Below are 19249 nucleotides of genomic sequence, written 5' to 3'. Positions count from 1 at the left end.
GATGCATGTGGGTATCCAGTACGTCTGTTAGTCTATAAGATGCCATTGGACTCTTTTTGTAGATTTAGTAGTATACTGAACTGCTCCACTTCAGCACTGATAGGTGCCTGCCATACTACATCATAGAGATGAAGTGCCAATTTATATTAAAATCGTACGCATGCTTTCATCAGCAATGGATCATCTAAGTTGATTTTACTTGTCAATTACTCTTAGAGCAGCTATATTCTGAAAAATGGTTCTGTAAAAATGGCAGCATGAGTTGACTCTCTGTACTTTTAATATGGAATGTACTCTTCTTACAAGTCAGGCTGTTACTTCTAATTGCTAATCCTGCAAACTCAACCTGGGATTTAAAAGTCAAGTTGTGGTGTTCCTGGCTTTTACATTTTATTAAAAAGAAAAATCTGCAGGCAAACTTCTACTTTCAATTATAACTGTACAGCCCCCTGACCACCAATTCTACCATTAGTCACGTATTTATTATGTGTGTTACTACTGCAGCACCCAGGAGCCCTAGTCATGGTCCAGGACCCCATTGTCTTACGTGCTGTACAAAAAGGACAAAAAAAAAATCAGTCCCTGCCCCAAAGAGCTGGCAATCTAAGTATATTAGGACAGATACATAGAGGAAACAATGAGACAATATTGGTAAGCACAATAGGCTGTGGTCTCAGGACCACAACCAGTGTCAAGGAGAGTTTTGAAGGAGGATAATGAGGTAGCTTTGCAGATATTTATAGGAAGCACCTCACAAGCATGTGGGATAGCATGGGCAAAAAGCATTAAGATACGTGTTTGAAAATTTAATAAATGGATGTGATCATTGACAGCTTGATAACGAATGAGAGATGAGCAGGGTAGTGGGGCAGACCACAAAAGGCAGTGAAAGTGAAGACAAATAGCTTATGTTTGATGTGATATAGAAAGTGTAATTAGAGTAGAACTAGGCCTTGCTATATGAATTCAGCTAATTCTGCTGATCTGTGGGGGAGAACTGACTCCAACTCACTCTCCCACAGCTTTTTTGGCTCTTTGTTGGCTAACTGGAGTAAAATAAAAAAGTATATTTATATTTGTTTTTGTCGCTAAATAAGCACAGAGGGCTCTGAATACACACTGAAAACAGATCAGTTGATTGAACTGGTGCTATTTTTCCATGGTCACTTCCTCAAAAGTAAAACCACATTTTCAGGTTTCCATGATCTCCACCACCTAGCCTCCTGAATAAATGCAGCAGTTGTGAGTTAGAGTACTGGAATATAATTTAAACCAAACTGTTTCTATCAGTGTCCTGTAGTTGTTAAAGACCTGATCAGTGTGACCTTAACTTCCATCTGTGAGAAAGTACTGTAGTTGATCAGGGCCTGGCATGGAACTCCTAGACTCAGGATTCTATACCCCGATCTCTTTCACTTGATGTCAGACCTGGAACAGGTCAAATCCTGCTTCCCCGCTCAGTAAAAATAAGGAACAAAATTTCTTGCATTCTCAGGCTACATTTTGTTGTTGTTTTTTTTAAAGCACATTAGGATCCTTAAGTCTTCTGTCAACCTAGCTACTGTCTCTCGGGGAGGTGGATTACCTACACTAGTGGGAGAATCCCTCTTGTCGGCATAGTGTATCTATACTGAAGCACTACAACGATGCAGCTGTGCCACTGTAGCATTTTAAGGGTATACATACCCTTAAATGAGAGGTGCTATGGTATAAAAGCAAAGTTTTATGCTTGTGGTTTAAACAATTGATTTATGTATTGCAGTATGTTTAGGAGGTTTCCATATCTATCAGCAATACAACATACTGTAAATTACAAGTCATTGTGGTCAGGTTACTGCTATAAATGAACTTGTTAAGAGAATGGATGTCTTAGGTACTGGTAATTGGAAAAGCCACACTCTCTAGCTCAGTTATCTGAATCTGGCCCAGGTGGGGAGGGACAAAGTAATTCTCATTGCAGGTTCACTCATCTACATGAAACAAGCTGATCTCAGTCAAGTTTTTTGTGGATAAATATTTACATCACATTTATTCTTTCCTTTTCCTCTAAGCCTCAACTCACTTAGAGGCCACGGATTGAATGAAGTTAAAGAGGTGAATTGATATTCTCTCTGTCAGGTTTGAGGTACTGTGGGGTAATGTAGGAAAGCTGATACAGCTGCTGATATTCTACCGATTCTGTGGACATAGGATTTCAATCTCTAGAACTACAGCACCTTTTTAGGAGCACAGAGTTTATTTAAAAATGAGGGTCTTGTACAGAATGGATATTTACCTTGCAGCATTTTGTGATTTAAAAGTGAAGAGTACAGGGAAAAATAAACATTCCCTATTTTTGTTTTGGGGTAACTAAAATGCACATCTTGATTTGAACTTCTTCAGTAAGTTACATGGTACATTGCATTATAAAATGACCTGTTTAGCTCACTAGTTTTGAGAGCTACTTTCTAAAAATATTTCTTAATCTAAGAAATGTATTGGCGTAAACTCCTTTGAACAAGTAGTCTTCACAGTGGAAGAGACTGAATAGGGAGAAAGCTTTTTACAATTTTATCCTGCAAAAACACTAACAGCATGCATTCACATGCAAGCCCAGATTTTTCAGAAAACTAGTTGTCTCTGAATAGCCAAAAAATCACTGTAGAGATCCATTTCCCTTAACTGCAGTTTAAATATAGTTATGTTATTTTTTCCAGGAACTAATATCAATATAATATTACTAAAGTATTATGTGTCATCTTGTAGTTGTATGCAGGAACTTAAGTTGCAACATACAACTAAATATAGAAGCGAATTGAGTATAAATAACCTAAATGGAATTATTTTACCAGAACCATCTTGCATACTGGGTATGTCTCAATTTGTGCTGCTTTGATTTAAAAAGAAGGCATTCTTTACATTTATTTAGCTTAGGTTTTATCTAGGCAGGAAGATGTTCTGATGGTTCTTGAACTTGTGGAATGACAAGTGAAAGCCAAAAAAAATGAGAAAGGAAGAGATCTGTACCAGATGCATAAAAGTTACACCAGTTTAACAAAAATCATTTTTTTGAAGAGATTGTTAAACTTTTGCAACTCTAAGGCCTAAAACTTTGTTGTTTTTTTTAAACACAGATTTAACTTCAAACAGGTAACATTTTGGAGAAAGGAAGTCCTATTTAAAGAAATGGTGCCTTGCCCCTTCAATGAGGGTGGGAGAACTAACATATATCACTTGACACTGAAAGCTCTGCCAGGTAAGCCCACACTTGGAAATATTAAGAATTTTAAGGTTGCCTTGGTCTCTGAACAAAATGAGCCTAAGCCTATTTTTTTTAATCTTTTGCATGTCATCATTTTAAACTGGACATCTCAAAAGAACTTTACAATGACCTAATCAATGTTTTTCCATGGCCAACTGATTACTAACAATTTAGTCCCTGTAGATCTAGTTTAAAATGTCTCTATCAAAATTGTGCATGCACTGGTTTGCAGGGCTCCTTGAGAATGCTTTTTATTTTTTAAAGCAAACACACTGATATGTTGAAGAAACCATAAATTACATGGACTTGTACATATATTGATTATATGAAAAAGGCAGACTAAATTTTGATCATAAGAACATAAGAACATAAGAAAGGCCGTACCGGGTCAGACCAAAGGTCCATCTAGCCCAGTATCTGTCTACCGACAGTGGCCAATGCCAGGTGCCCCTGAGGGAGTGAACCTAAAAGGCAACGATCAAGTGATCTCTCTCCTGCCATCCATCTCCATCCTCTGACGAACAGAGGCTAGGGACACCATTCTTACCCATCCTGGCTAATAGCCATTTATGGACTTAGCCACCATGAATTTATCCAGTCCCCTTTTAAACATTGTTATAGTCCTAGCCTTCACAACCTCCTCAGGTAAGGAGTTCCACAAGTTGACTGTGCGCTGCGTGAAGAAGAACTTCCTTTTATTTGTTTTAAACCTGCTGCCTATTAATTTCATTTGGTGACCCCTAGTTCTTGTATTATGGGAATAAGTAAATAACTTTTCCTTATCCACTTTCTCAACATCACTCATGATTTTATATACCTCTATCATGTCCCCCCTTAGTCTTCTCTTTTCCAAACTGAAGAGTCCTAGCCTCTTTAATCTTTCCTCATATGGGACCCTCTCTAAACCCCTAATCATTTTAGTTGCTCTTTTCTGAACCTTTTCTAGTGCTAGAATATCTTTTTTGAGGTGAGGAGACCACATCTGTACACAGTATTCGAGATGTGGGCGTACCATGGATTTATATAAGGGCAATAATATATTCTCAGTCTTATTCTCTATCCCCTTTTTAATGATTCCTAACATCCTGTTTGCTTTTTTGACCGCCTCTGCACACTGCGTGGACATCTTCAGAGAACTATCCACGATAACTCCAAGATCTTTTTCCTGACTCGTTGTAGCTAATCCTAGTGTTAGTCTTTTAAAGCACCAAAAGGATACAAAATAAATATGTCACAGGATCATGGCATCTAACTTGTAGCTATGATGGAGGAAACACTTTCATTTTAATCCTTTATCATAGATTTACAACTTGGGGCAGGGGAGGAGTGTTTGAGCTGAAACTTTTTTTTTTTTTGGTTCTTTCCCTGAAGGTGCTGCATTTTTTTCCTTGATCTAATTGCCTAATTTGAGATTATTGCTTAAAAATGGTTTTGCCTATTTAAAAATGAGTGCTGTTTTTATGCTGATAACTCAAACAGCTTTTTAAAATGTTATTCTCTGTACTTAGTTCTCAATGCTTTTGACTTCTGAAGAAATGTGGCTTAGACATAAGTGCACTTGCTGACCAATTATATGTTGTGATCTTACTGCTGGGGGATGGAGTGGTCACCTTTTACATGAGAATTTCAAAATTAGAACTTTTCAACCATTCTATTTATTACTGTTACTCTTCTTCACCTTCCTCCCATTTTTACACTCATTTAGTGCATCTTACTTTAAATTACATTGGATTTATAATGGGACCGTGATCCTGACTGGGAGTATAGCAAGTTACCATGATGCAAACAATCAAAATGAAAAAAAATTCAACCTCTGGACTTTTCTGGTGTACATGAAAGTATTCCAATAAATGGCTGTGTTTTCAGTATTTTTCTGTTGCCTGATTAATGGATGATTAAACTTTCAAATATAGCAATACATTAATAGTCCCCCCACCCGGTTTTTTTTTTGTTCTTGGTTTTTTTACACTAAAGTTTGTAATATACTCCTGGAAATTCCACAGTGAAATTGTCTCCGATGACTGAGTAATTACATTTGCATCACTTTTTCCAGCATTTCTTATGGAACACTATTATGGCTGTTAACATTCTACTTATGTAGCACCTTATGGTCTTAATCCTATGACAAGTTGTGCTTGATTGGTCTCCTGCACCTGTGCTGAACCCCAGTGGTATTTTGAGTATGCACAGCAGTCCATTCACATGGAGTTCTTTGGAAGATCAAATGCTTAGTGTGTGTGTGTTGCTATTAAGTGATTTTAAAAATAAATACACAGTTTATGCCCAAAGGAGTTTTTATTCCGAACTAAAAACCAATTACTTTAAACTCCAAAGCAATTTTTAAAAATATTCCTCCTCTTACCCTAGGCTTTGTGTGCCAAATTTTGGCCAACAGCAGATTTTTACAGCTGATTCAAGAGCCCTTACAAATAGAAGTAAAAACCAAATGCTGGGAGACTCTTAAGGGTAAACAGAATTTTTATAAACACGTGAATACACAACAGGCAGAATTAAAGGGGATTTCAGGAAAAAAAAAACCCTACACAACGAATGGATTCTCCATTACACTATAAATTCCCTAATGGTGCAGCTCCGTAGTTGTTGATTTCTCACTCACAGGCTTCTTAGCATACAATGGACCCGTGACAGGTGTAGCATCAAGAAAGAGCTCAAATGGAGGCTGCTTGATGAAGAGAAGGGAAGAAAGGTGAGTGAGGTTTTAGGTAATACTGATTAAATTGCTCATACTTTTTTTTTAAATGTTCTGAGAGAATATTCTAAGTCTTTATTAGTAATAGAAGTACCAAAATAGTCACATTTTCTTTTGAAGTCTTTTATTCATATTTGGTGCCACTGATACCAGTTACTACAATATCCATCAGAACCAAACAAGATAAATATGCAAATTTCAGAAGGGAGGCAATATAGGTGGATTCTGAAATTGATCATCTGAAAATATTTGTTTTTTTAATATTTATTAATGGCTATAAGCACATAGAAGAATGAAGAACCCTCAGCTGGGGGACAGGACTCCATGCTGATACGGTATGGCTAATGGAGAGAGACCAAAGTCAGCTGGAGCCCATCAGTCTGTCCCTTTCAAAAACTCCAAATCCTGGAAGACAAGCTGTCAGCTGCTGGGAGTGCCTTGAAAGTCAAGACAGACTACGGAGAAATCCTAAATGAGAGATTTTGGGTTCCTTGGTTTGTTTGGGTTTTTTTTAAACCCTGCTGAAAAGGAATTTGGGACTTATTTTGATTACCTCTTTTCAGGGTTGAGCTCAGCTTTTCTTACTCATGAGACAAGTGGATTTTAGGAACTCTTTCTCTAATTCTGAAGTGGAAACTTTGGGAACATCACTACTGAAGACACACACAACTTATATTCGTGGGTTTTTTTGTTTTCCCATATTGGTTTGCTGGGGATTCTTTTCATATGCAGAGCCATTCACCCACTGGACTAATGCATTAAGTAAGGAGGAAAGAATAGTAATTTGTACTTATGTAAATTACATCTACTGGAAGCTAGTACAGAGTAACTGAAGATATCAATACATTTAGAAAAGGTTATATCGAAATACTGCTCTTCCCATGAAAGAGCCTACTCCCAACCTTAACTCAAATGACAGCTTCTAATGAGGAATCAGAGTGCTCAGTTTCAGAAATACACTGAATCACCCAACAAGCTTAATTTGAAACGGAGAGTCTGACGTTTTCCCTCCACTGAAAGGGTTTCTAAAATGTCCAAAATTCTGCAGCACGTCAATGTGCTACTTTATCATCAGGACAAACACAATTATTTTTTATTAATTCTCTATGGTCTATTCTTTAGATTGATAGCTGAAATGCAATTTCAATAATCTGCTCTATAGAAAATAAGCTTGCTGTGTGAGAAAGTGAGAAAATGCATGTTTTACTGCAAGATTTTCTCCACTCACTGCTATAATAGAAATATTCAGAATATTGCTTTTCAAATTCCAGAATAATGCAATCCCAGACAATAGTGGGATACAAAAACTAAAATGCCACATGTATATGATATAGCTGCACAGGTTCAACCACACACAAAAACCTCGTGTCTCCCTAAAACTAGAATGACTGGAGATTCTAGCTTGATTAGAGCTGTTGGGTAAATCATGTTTGTTTTTTAAAAGCCCAAGACTAAAATTGGCTGTGGTCTATTGAATAATGTATACTGGAGGAGTCAGCTGTGTACATATTAATACAGTCAAGCTAAACTCTAAATATTGCATTAGAAATCCACTGAATGACTCAGAACTAGACTATGGACCATTTATCTGTTCATTCCTCAAATACAGCCTTAGTTACTATTAAGTAAAAGCTATTAGATTCTGACTGCTCTGTAACGTGTGTGAAAATAGTGGCTGGTCTCACACTTGATAGTATACATGTACTCACTTCAAACACTGCTGGCAGTTTAAGTAGGAAAAAGTCTAAATGTAGAGATGACTAAATTGCCCTCTCACCACTACGGGTGATCACTCAAAGTATGAACTGAAATATTTTTTTACAAGTTTACATTGGAAACTTTGCATGGCTGCTACCTATGTCAACCTGTGCTGTGGATAAATGGAGGCTTTAAGATCTGGCAGTCCAGCTCCTTTCACAAGAACTAAATTTAACTTTTAAAAAGATATAGGTATATACACATAATTTCACACACGCACACACCTACTTTTTAGTGTAAATCCTAGGGAACTAAACTATTAGTATATTTTTAAATATAAAACAAGTCTATAAACACAATCATTTCCTTTCTGACCCTCTGTTTGCAGCATGGAAAACTTTTCTAGTAACATGGGAAGGATTTAAAAATGAAGTTATTAGCATTTATACTACAAATTTTCAAAATAGCAACATGATTAAGTCTACTTATAATGTACAATTGCATTTAATATAATTTAAAGTTTGTTTTGCCCAGTATGCAAAATTAAGATGTTTTGGTAATGGTAGAGATGCATTGTCAAATTTTATATGCTGGCAGGTTTACTAAACAGCTCTACTGTTGCAGAAAATACATTTTGTGTGTGTGTGTGTATATATATACACGTGTGCATATATATATATATATAAAAAAAGGGAACTGGGGGGACATGAGCTTACACATGTAAAATATCCTCCTAGCCCTCAACATGAAATCAGGTGAGTGGGGAGCCTTGCACTTGGTGCTCATCATCAAACCCGTATCACCTACTTTTCTTTCATAGCTCAATTTTTAACTAGGGCCTGGCAACAATGGCTCTTTAGAGGAGCTCACCCACTTTACATGCAAGTTTTCTTGACTGCATAGAACAAAGTGCTGAGATTACTTTGCCTTTGATCCATAGTCATAGACCACAGCTTGAATTACAGCTTCTCTAGGGATGACCCAAAGACATATGGTGTTGAAACTTGCTCTACAACATGGAACATGTGCCTGTCCTACAAGGTCCTCAGCCATCTACTCCTTGTTCAGCAACAGGGTAGAAGGCACTTTACCCTCCCCATCCCTGGAAATGTTCTCACCTGGTACAAAAGCCTCCATTCTTGGAGCCTCTCCAATCCATTTGGACAGTTTTTCTTTCCCAGTCAATCTTCATGGCCTGTCACCCCCGGTGGCTTGCTGTCTGCAGAGGCTATAAGCTGTCTTGGCTGACAGCCATCATTATTAAGTGTGAAGTGGTCACTGCTTGTGGTGATGCCAGAGACCATGAAGCCTTTGCCTGAAAGAGTATTACTGGAAACAATCAATATTTCTAAATCATGACATGGGAGCAGTGCTATCTGCTCAGTGCTTAGAGAAGATTGGAAGCAGCTCCTCCCTGATGTACATTGGTAATTAACATGAAGGAACTCTAAGATGGCCTCTCACCCACATTTGGGTGTTGTGTGTTCAGATGACAGTTCCTTCTACTGCCTGCCAGTTCAAAAAACAGAATCTAATCATGGATAAGTGAAACTGGGCAGCTGGGAGGCACGGGTACTGAAAGGCTTTGCCTCTTGCGTGAAAAATAATGTGGCTTTTATTCCTTTTTCTGTTCATCTTCAGAACAGTTAACTCTGAATGAGGTATACAAAGACATTTAACCCCCCACCTCTTCTTTAACCAAAGGATGTTTACATATATTGCTTTCCCACGGTTGGGCACACATATCTAATCCTCTAGGCTTTGTCAAACGTAAACTGCTACTTTCTGCAAGGAAAGTAAAGAGGACTGCTTCCATGAACCAATGCGCCAGGAGAGAAGCCAGAAAGATAAATCACGCTTCCTTCTAATCTGCCCTACTGTCTTTCCACAGGACCCTTGCCTCATTCAGTACACAGGATGGATATTGCTCACTTAATTAGCCTATTCAATATTTTGGTTTGTTCTTATTGTTCAGTGTGTCAACCCTAGGCATTATTTACTGCACACTACTCACACTGTTCTGAAAATAAATATTTTTCTCATTTGCTTTTCAATGTCACTAATTACTATTGTTCACAAACATGCATTTCCATGAGATGTGAGGTATTATTATCCCTATTTGTACAAATATGGAAGTAAGGCACAGAGATTATGGTCAAAATTATCCACTAACTTTGGGTGCCCAATTTGAGATACCTAGGACCTGATTTCTAAGAGTACTTAGCATTATATAGCACTTCATATGTACAAAGCACAGCTCCCATTGACTTCAGATGCAGTTGTAAGTGTTAAGCACTTCTGAAAAGTCTGGTTTAAATGACTTGCCTACCATCACGTAGGAAATCTTTGGCAGAGGCAGGGATAGAATCCAATTCTCCAGGGCAGCATTCTACTGTCTTAACAATTAAACCATCCTTTCTCCTCCTACATGCCCCTGCCTCAGTCACGACACACCTTCTACAAGCTGTCGAGCGTTCTCTACTTAGTGTCCCGTTCCCTGATGTTTACCCTATGACTTTCTATTCCCATCCGTTTTTTCATGTTGTCCTCACAACTCAGTTGTAGTCTGAGTTTGACCTCATTAGCTGATGATTGGGGAGGGGCTTTAGTTTTGGGCAGGCATAGACCTGCCTGCCCCCAATAGTACAAAGAGTACATCCCTTCTCCAAGCCGCCAGGGATTCTCTACTCCATCTCCCCTCTGGGTTCCCTGATTTTATCCCTTTGACCTTCACTCCGGGCCCTGTGTTTTCCATTTGCCCCTACTATTTAATTTGTGGTTTGGGCTCAATGTCCCCCTTCCACTCATTTGATGGGGAGGGCCTTTAGCTTTGGGCGGTCTTAGGCCTGCTATCTCCTGGCAAATACAACAGGTACACACCTTCTACAACAAATTAAGCAGGTGTCCTATAGACACCTTTCTCCTTCACTAGCAATCTTGATTCATCCTCAGCATGAGTCAATCCTGTGCACTGAGGCAGTGGTCATGTAATTAACGGCATATATACAAGGGAACTTATCTAGATTCCTGGCATTTCTTAATTTGAGTACTTGAGTTTGCAATCTCAACGCTCTTTTAACAGTTGTGTGTATATATGTGTTTAATTAGTTACAGAATATGGAGGAAGTGAAACGTAGGAAAGAAATTTTGTCTAGCTAAAGTTTTATTTCTATGAATGTTACATCTTTGACTCTTCTGTTTGTTTTGCAATGAGGAAAGGGATTTTCAGCACAAGTGAGCATGACAATGTTTGGTATAATCAACATGAACAAAATCAAAATATAAAACATACTTCTAGTGTGTGTAATCTCAAAAGTGACTAAGAAACTGTACAATATCATTGTATACAAAGACACATTTCACAATGAAGAGCCCAATGCAAGATTAGGCCCAAAATCAGATTACTGACCACTGTAGGAAAGTCAGTTGCTCATTGCCAGGAATGAGCAAGGTGTTCATAGCATCAGATAAATCATCAATTAACAGCATTTCATTGGAATATTTTTCATAATTAGTTGAATGCAGGCACTACATAATTAAGTGAAACACACTTCTTATTTAGTGGGGGGGAAGATTCAAGAAGTGTCCCCAATTAAATCATGTTTCAGAACAGCTGATAAATGGATAAAAACCATGAAAATAGAGATCGATCTTCATGTAGACTCCTAAAAAGCTTTGCCTAAGGGAGTTAAAACTGGCAATAGCATATCTTATGCTTTGTAAGACTCATCTAATAATAGTAAGCTCATGTGGAAGTTCATCTTTTTTAAATTATCCCTCAGCAAAATTCTAGCCTTAAAGCCTAATCCTGCAAGCCTTATTGGCATGAATAACCCCACTGACCGTCAATGGGACTAGTTGTGCAAGTAAAGCTTGACAGCACAGGCGCTGACTTTTGTTTTTGCGGGTGGGTGCTCCTCTCCGCCTCGTCCCCCTCCCATGCAAGCAGTGGGTAAGGTTGGGGGTGGAGGGGAAGAGGCCAAGCAGGAGTGGGGCCCTGGGGCAGAACGGGGAGCAAGGCTATGGTCCGAGCACTTGGGCCCTCAAAAGAAGCTGTTCATAGGATACAGTAAGTGGATTTAAATACAGAAGAGTTTGAGTATACATTTCAAACAATTCTAGGTAAAGAATGTGCCTAGGTTTGTATTAACATGCTTAAAAAATCCTGGGGTGTACAAGTAAGGAGATCTGTGCAATGATTTAGTAGCTTCTGCAGTATTGAAGTAAGCTGAAACAAAAATCAGAACACTTTTAAGGATAAGTATTTTGAATTTGTAGCAAGTTGACCAGAAGAAGAAAAAAGAAAAGTTAATCTTCAGCTGCTTTTAAATGAGCAAGGTGAAACTAAAATGTTTTGAAATAAATTCTCAGGCCTTGAAATTGAAAATCAAATCAAACTAGCTTTTTAATGTCAAGGAACAAGTCTGCACAACTAAGCTGTTGTTGGCTTTAGGGTAGTAGCTGATCCAATTAAACTTTCCAAAGATTAAGAGTATAGTTATCTTCGTTTGCTTTTACACAGCAGTTCAATGAAGGTTCTGGGAAGCAAAAGCAAAACAAACTAGATAACCAAGGAAACCACCAGATCGTTCAATTACATTCATGCAATAACTGGTATCTCTTAGCGGCTCTTAAGTAATTTATTATTGGCTCAATACCAGTGTTTGCCAATTGCAGAAAACGATATAACAAGTAATTTGTTCATGTTGCACTGCATTCCTCCTCTGCAGAAGGTGGCTTAATATCAGATTTTTTCCATGAAGAAGAAGTATTTTACATACTTTCTTTCCAGAGTAAAAGCAAGATGGAAGTTACCATTGTTATGTTTTCACTTTGTAATACGTTATGAATGGCTGTATGGAGGGAAACTAAATTTCAGTTATCTGTTTTGCATAATGTTGACTTAATTTTAAGTCTGAAAATAACTTAGTCATATGATTGACTAAACCAACAGTGGTATAACCTGTCAAATACGCTTTTAAAAAAATTATATTGGACCCTGAATATTAAGAGATTTTTAAACACATTAACAGAGCATCTTTTTCTCTATTAGAATTGAAATTCACTATGACTGTGTGCTTAAGCTTTTTACACACAGTTTAGGAAACATATACTTCAACTATCATTCAATTCAATATTCAATATACAGTTGTTACCAAATCTCAGATAAAAAGCAATGTCAATAAGAAAAGGAAAGAGGTCAGCAGTCTATAGTCTCAAGTTTATGCTTCTCCAAAATATGAAAGCTTACACTAGGAAATTGAAAATAAGCTAAATGTTAAATTGATGCTTTCAGATAAGCCTTACTACACAAATCACAGTTGTGCCTAGTGAGCCCACTCAGGGTGTCATTGTGCTAGGGATGGCAGATAAACAGTGTTGCCAACTCATTTTATCACAAATCTTATTTGTTTTTTTTTTTCCTTAAGGCCCCAGCGCCTCACATCATGTGGCTGTGAGATGCTTATATTTCATTCATTAAAAAGGTTCTAGCCCTGGGGGTTTCGGAAGAAACTTTTAAGTGTGAACCCTAAAGGCTGAAAAATAGATGAGTAATAAAAAACCCAAACATTTCTAAAAATCACATGATTTTGGGGGGCCTGCCTCATGACTTTGAATGGTTGGGGTTGGTAATATTGCATGAAGTAAGGCGAGTCCCTACCCCAACAAGCATACCATCTTGGGTTGTGACAAAAGCAAAAGGTGGATGAACTAGATGGGGAGGGTGGGGAGTGGATGACAAAAACTATATTTTGCACAGTAAGCAGTCAAGTATTTGGTACACATACCTGAATAACAAGATTGAAAAAGATTCCAAGTGTTCTGCAGACATGCCATAAGAAAACTGTAAAATCCCTCCAACCACACCAAAACTTCTAACTTGCCCTCTGACATCTCAAGAACCAGAAATGTACATGACCTACTTCCACGTATAAGCAACAGAGCTGGTTGATGCTGGTAAAAATACTTACATTGGGCAATCAATTTCTCAATGACCATGAATGTTTGCATGGAGATTTGTCTTTATAAAAGATAATGGGTAGCAGCTCGTGGTCTCCAGCCTTATTCACTTTCAGGTTAATTCATTATGTAAAAAAATGCGTAGGAGTAGAACTGATAAGCTCAGTCTCCTGAATCCCAAATTCTTCATAATACAAACTGGCTTGACATAAAATCACCACATCATTTGTCCATAACGATATCAACTTCCAGAGAATCCACTTTCCAAGATTCCTTCTGCTTTGCACACTCATTGATAGTGTTCTTCATGTTCATGGGTTTTGTGGATTGTTTGAAATTCTCAACACAATGCTCCCTGTTACCTTTACAATAATGGTTCTGTTAGCTTCCAGGTGTTTAGCTATGAGGACACACGATGAAACTAGAGTTCAGTAACCAGATATAGCATTCGGTTGAAATGTTTTTGCCATGTGTACCAACTGCTCACTCATTCCAACAGTTGCAAGATTGAGACATATATGTTCTTAGATTCTCTGCACAGTTCCAAAAAGCACTGAGTAGCATATTCAGATTCAGTCAATCAGGAATCTGTCATACCTTTGATATCAAACTACTTATTAAGTAGAGTGCCACAGAAGTTTGTAGATGGTTAGAAATTTTTAAATAGGCATATCATTACAACAAAAGGTTACAGGTTATTATTTTACTAAAACAGTTCTAGACTATCCTATTTCATCTCACAGCAGGCTATTCTAGGATTAATAACTGACATACAACAGGCTGACAGAATGTGCCTGAAAATCCCACCCTGTTAGTCCATGGTGATCCTGCTGAAAAGTGGTAAATGGATTTTCCTGATACACTGTTGCAGCTGGCTTCTGACCCCAACTGAGTGGCTTTGTCGAGAGAGGTCACAGAGTGTAGGCAGGGCAGTCCTTAGAGGAACCCACGAAACAACTAAACCTCAATAGAAGGCTTGGACTGTGGGGTTTTTTTTTGTTTTTTTTTAATAGTTTCATCCTAAACAACCAACTCACCCTTCCACAAGAAGGGTAAGTTTTGATCCACTACAACTTGCATGAACTGTCTTTGGAGTGAGGTGCAGAACCACCTAATCAAAGTATGCCAAAGTAAATTTAGATTCACTCCTGGAATAGGAAAATATGAAATCCATACTTTGGTTCCATAAAACTAGCCCACCACAGCGTCATTAAGAGGGTGGCAGTGATTTTATCTAGAATAAATTATGTATGATACAGATTTAGCTCCCGATTACAGATGAAAGAGAAATATCTGTACAACTAAAAAGAATGGACTAACCATTAAATGCAATTTAGGAAATCCTGGGTTTTGGTTTCATACAGACTGTAGAACTTTTCACATCTTCAGTAATCTAACCCTATTCAAATGCATTGAAACTGATGCATGCATACCTCAAAATTATCACTGACAGGGTGCAACATGTAGCAAATTCAAGACCAAAAAGCATATGGGCAAAATGTGCTTATCCAATGTAAATGAATACGTCCTGTGCTGAGCATATGCACACAAGCTGTGGTACTGTATTTCCATGATGAAGACAGTTAACTGTTTCCGTGATCCTAATGAGTATTTTGAGTTTTTTGAAATGCTAAGAAAGGATGTTGGTACTCGACCAAATTATTACCAAAATTTGTAGTTTTCAGCTGATGGCATACTGCGTATGTAAACAGAGTGCAAAAAAAAAAAATGTGCAGCAGGATGTTGATAGTTTTCACAGCAGCTGGATTAACTACATACAATCAAGTATCAGAGGGGATTTTTACATAAAATCAGTTTTAAAAGGCTTTTTCAAATTTGTCTAAATAAATTGGACAAAATGCACAAATCCTATTAGGAAAACATTTGGGTGAAATTTCAAACTTTAACCAGGTTACTTAGGTTTAATTTCAGCAATTCCAAAATGGGATTTTTTAGGGTGCATCATGCATTGTCATAGTGCTTGGCTGGGGATGTGAGAAGTAGTAATCCAGATTTACACAGCCTGTTTGAGGCTTACATTTTCAGAAAGTACTGAGTACCCACCCTCTGCAAAAAAAAATCAGGCCCCTTTAATGTGTCAAGATGGGTACTCAAACTGCGGCACCCAGAGTCACTAGTCACTTTTGGGGGGGGGGAAAAAAAACAACTTAGGCCTGAGCATCAAGAAGCTATATGGAATTAGGGCCAGCTTCTTTTCAGCAGTGCTGAAAAGAACAAGAATGAAAGTAAAGAGTTTAAGACTAGGATTTATATATTGGTTTGATTTCAGATTTAGCATTAAACACATTTTAATACCAATTAGACCAATACTTTTCACTACATGCAAATTTCTTAATAGGGTATTTTATACTTCTGTATTAATCTGTCTCCAAAAGCACCCTAACAATCTGAATAGAGAGATGCATAAGACAAGTACAGTCAACCGTAGAATGTTGGGGACTTCAATGTCCCACTGTCATCCTCAATGAAGAATAAAAGTAAAAGGATGAGATGGTAAGTCATGTAGATGAAATGCAGGACTGGAGCTGAATGCATGCAGGCAAACATTTATTTTCAGTGAGCAATACCAGAAGCATACATTTACTCTTCTGGGCAGGAGTCCATATTTCTCAATACTCTGAGTATAATGCAGAAATATTTCTAAGTAAAGAACAAGTTGGTTTGCCTTGCTTTGACCTGTTTTTCTAGGTTATCTATAGAACTGCTCCTTATACTTCACAACACTTCATTTTTTGGAGTACGTTCCATCAAAAGGTATCAAAGGACTTTAACGCATGATTTGTAAATCTCACAACAGCCCTGTAAAACATGGGCATTATTTTTACCTCCCTCCCTCTCACATTGTACAGATGGGGAAAATGAAGCACACAGAGACTAAGTGCCAGGATGTAAAACCAGCTCTCCTGAACCGCCATCCCATGTATTAACCACTATGGCTTGCTCTGTCTCTCAATCATTTTAAGTACGTTTCCTCAAAGTAGCTTCATATTGCACACATACTCGTTGCAAATGTTTGCAAACTCCACGTGTATGTTTTCATGAAGAATTCAAGAAAAGCATGATGTGCTGCTCCCAGTGAAACCATCAGTTGACTCTTTATTTTGGCAGGATTTACCCCCCAAAATGCTACTTAACAGTAGCCAAGCTCTTGCCTCTATTTATAGTATGTTAGTTCACTTCATAGGGCTCAGCCCTGCAGTCCTTCTGCAGGGAAAGCTGAATGACTCTCATTGAAGTTCTGACTGCAAAAATCAGGCTGTACGTTTTTATAAAGCCAGAAATTTTAAACAAGTCTATCTTTTAAAAAAGAAAGCCTTATTCATAAACCTAAGCCAGAAAGTAAGATCTTACAATAGCAAAATAATTATTTAGATGGAACTGATAAAACAGTACTTTCTCCTGCAAAGCTGAAAATAAATATAGGATCCGGTTATGAATTATTAGGTCGTACAATATAGGATAGACCAATAGGCCACTATCTGAGGCCATGTCTACACTTGGAGCACTTTACCAGTATACAAATATTGATATAATATACTGGCAAAGCTCTCCAAGCATGGATGCAGCTATGTCAGCACAGCTGCACTTTGTGCTGATATAGTAATTCCTCCCCCATGAGTGAAACAAATTATGCTGGCAAAAAGTGCAGCTTTGCTGATATAGTTGCATCTATGCTAGGGGCTTCTGCTGGCCCAGCTATGTCAGTCAGAAATCCAACCTGTTCACACCCCTCACCAACACAGCTATGCCAACAGAAGTCTGTAGTGTAGTCGTGGCTCAAAGGAAGTTCACATGGAAACACAGTTCTGACTGCTCACCTGTGAACTGATATCTTAACGCTTTTAGATTACCACAGTGGTATTCAGTGCAACTTTGAGTTATTATGTAGCTGGGAATAGTAGTCCTCAGAATCCACACTCAATGCCATCCCTCTAATCCAGATGCCAGTAATAATAAATATAAAAGTTACCTCCCAGGCTGTGTCTACACTTATGATGGGATGTAGAATCCAGGCACTAGACATGCAGCTACATACCACAATGAAAAGCTCTGGCAGCAGGAAAAGACTCTAGCAGTTCCTTGCTGCCAGAGCCTTTCACTGCCACAGTGAAAGGCTCTGACAGCAAGAAGGCAGTGGGAAGCTGCACTGCTAAAAGTAACAGTGTAGCATGGGAGCCACTACTTGGGCGTGTAGAGAGCCATGTAGAGTATCATCCTGTGGTTCAGGTGTGTAGGGCTCTATACTTTCTTAAGCCATGTCTCACTGTCTACACTGCTATTTATACCCATGTTAGCAAGGTGTGCGGTATCCGTAACCTTACATGCTGTGGTAAGTGTAGATATAGCCCCCAACTCAGGCCCTGATTCCACAAAATCATGTGCACAGGTGGACCCCAGTGCCTGCCTGCAGCCATGTGGACTTCAACAGGGCCCCAAATGGGTGTTGAGGTCTACCTGCATGTAGCAGGGTGCTGCTGCAGAAGCACCTAATCAGCCCCTGCTCAGCCAGCCTCAATCAGAGGAAATGGATTGGGGCTGGGGAGAAGGCTGGTGCCTGGCCCCAGAAACTGGCTGCACCTGTGGGCCTGCTCAGGAAGGAGCTATAAAGCCTGGCTGGCAGCCAGTGCAGGGGGGGAATGGCCAGGGTTGGGTTAGTATCCAGACAGAAGGGAGAAACCCTGTAAAGAGGAGAAAAGCCTGTAAAGTTTGTATATAGTATTGCTGGTGGTGGGAACTATTCTGTGAATAAACCACGGGTGCTGCAAAGGAGAAGCCTGATGGAGCTTTATTAAAGGAGCCCAGAGCACCAGGGGGGCAGGCCAGGCAAGGACCTGGTTACACTGCACAAATCAGCTTCCAGGACCAGTATGTTACTCAACTGTCATATGTGAAAGTTTATGTAGCTAGAATTTCTCATATGCCTTTGTCTCTTCTTACTCCAGCAGCAACCTGACCAAAAAAAGGAAACATCAGGCACATGTAACTATTGTTCCTTTCTAGCAAATACAGTTCTTCAGGTCTCATCTAATTTCTCCTTTTGTTTAAAAGTCATATTGTAATTGAGGGTCACTTACAAATTTTAAGTATAGCTCTGAATCCAATGCAAGAAGTGAGCTCTAAGAAAATATTATTCATTGTATATGACATATCTTTAAACCTACCAACGTTTCATGATGTTACTACATGTTTAGTATAGCTTTAAAGAACATAACCCACGGAGCACTACAGGCTGTGTAAAGAGAGCTCCTGGGAGAATTTTTTTTTTAAATGTATACAACAGGAAACCCCAAATCAATGTCACTGAGTACACGAATTGCAATTAACATCAGGATTTAAAAAATAGAATATTTATTAAAATCCTGCTAGGAACAGTTATGAACTATTTTGAAAAGCATCACTAGTATACCCGAGAGAGTAACAGTTCTATTTCCAATTAAATGTTTTTAGACACTTTACAGATCACTCTTGATACAACATGGCTTTAAAAATTTCTGATTCCATGTGTTATTGAGCACAGTGGTAACTAGGTTTGTTTCATTTTTTACTTAGCATGAAGTTGATTGGTCAGATAGAAAGAAATTGCATGGCTAGAAAATAAAACCCACTGTTAAATAAAG

General features: G+C 38.4%; 2 protein-coding genes across 6 annotated transcripts in view; both read right to left on the bottom strand.

Annotated features, from left to right (window-relative positions):
- Positions 1–19249, bottom strand: part of TBC1D4 (TBC1 domain family member 4) — a 157423-nt gene that overhangs the window by 129693 nt on the left and 8481 nt on the right. The window lies entirely within an intron of this gene.
- COMMD6 (COMM domain containing 6) overlaps positions 5646–19249 on the bottom strand; it is a 49649-nt gene continuing 36045 nt past the window's right edge. Inside the window, exons 8-9 of the transcript XR_006578405.1 lie at positions 8768–8964; positions 5646–5921 (exon numbers count right to left, since the gene is read on the bottom strand). The gene's annotated coding sequence lies outside the window, so the exon portion shown is untranslated. The remainder of the gene's footprint in view (positions 5922–8767; positions 8965–19249) is intronic.

The sequence above is a fragment of the Mauremys mutica genome, chromosome 1 (assembly GCF_020497125.1).
Source record: "Mauremys mutica isolate MM-2020 ecotype Southern chromosome 1, ASM2049712v1, whole genome shotgun sequence".
Classification (NCBI taxonomy): Eukaryota; Metazoa; Chordata; order Testudines; family Geoemydidae; genus Mauremys; species Mauremys mutica.
The sequence above is the reverse complement of the archived record's forward strand: the minus strand, read 5'-3'. Positions and strand labels throughout refer to the sequence as shown.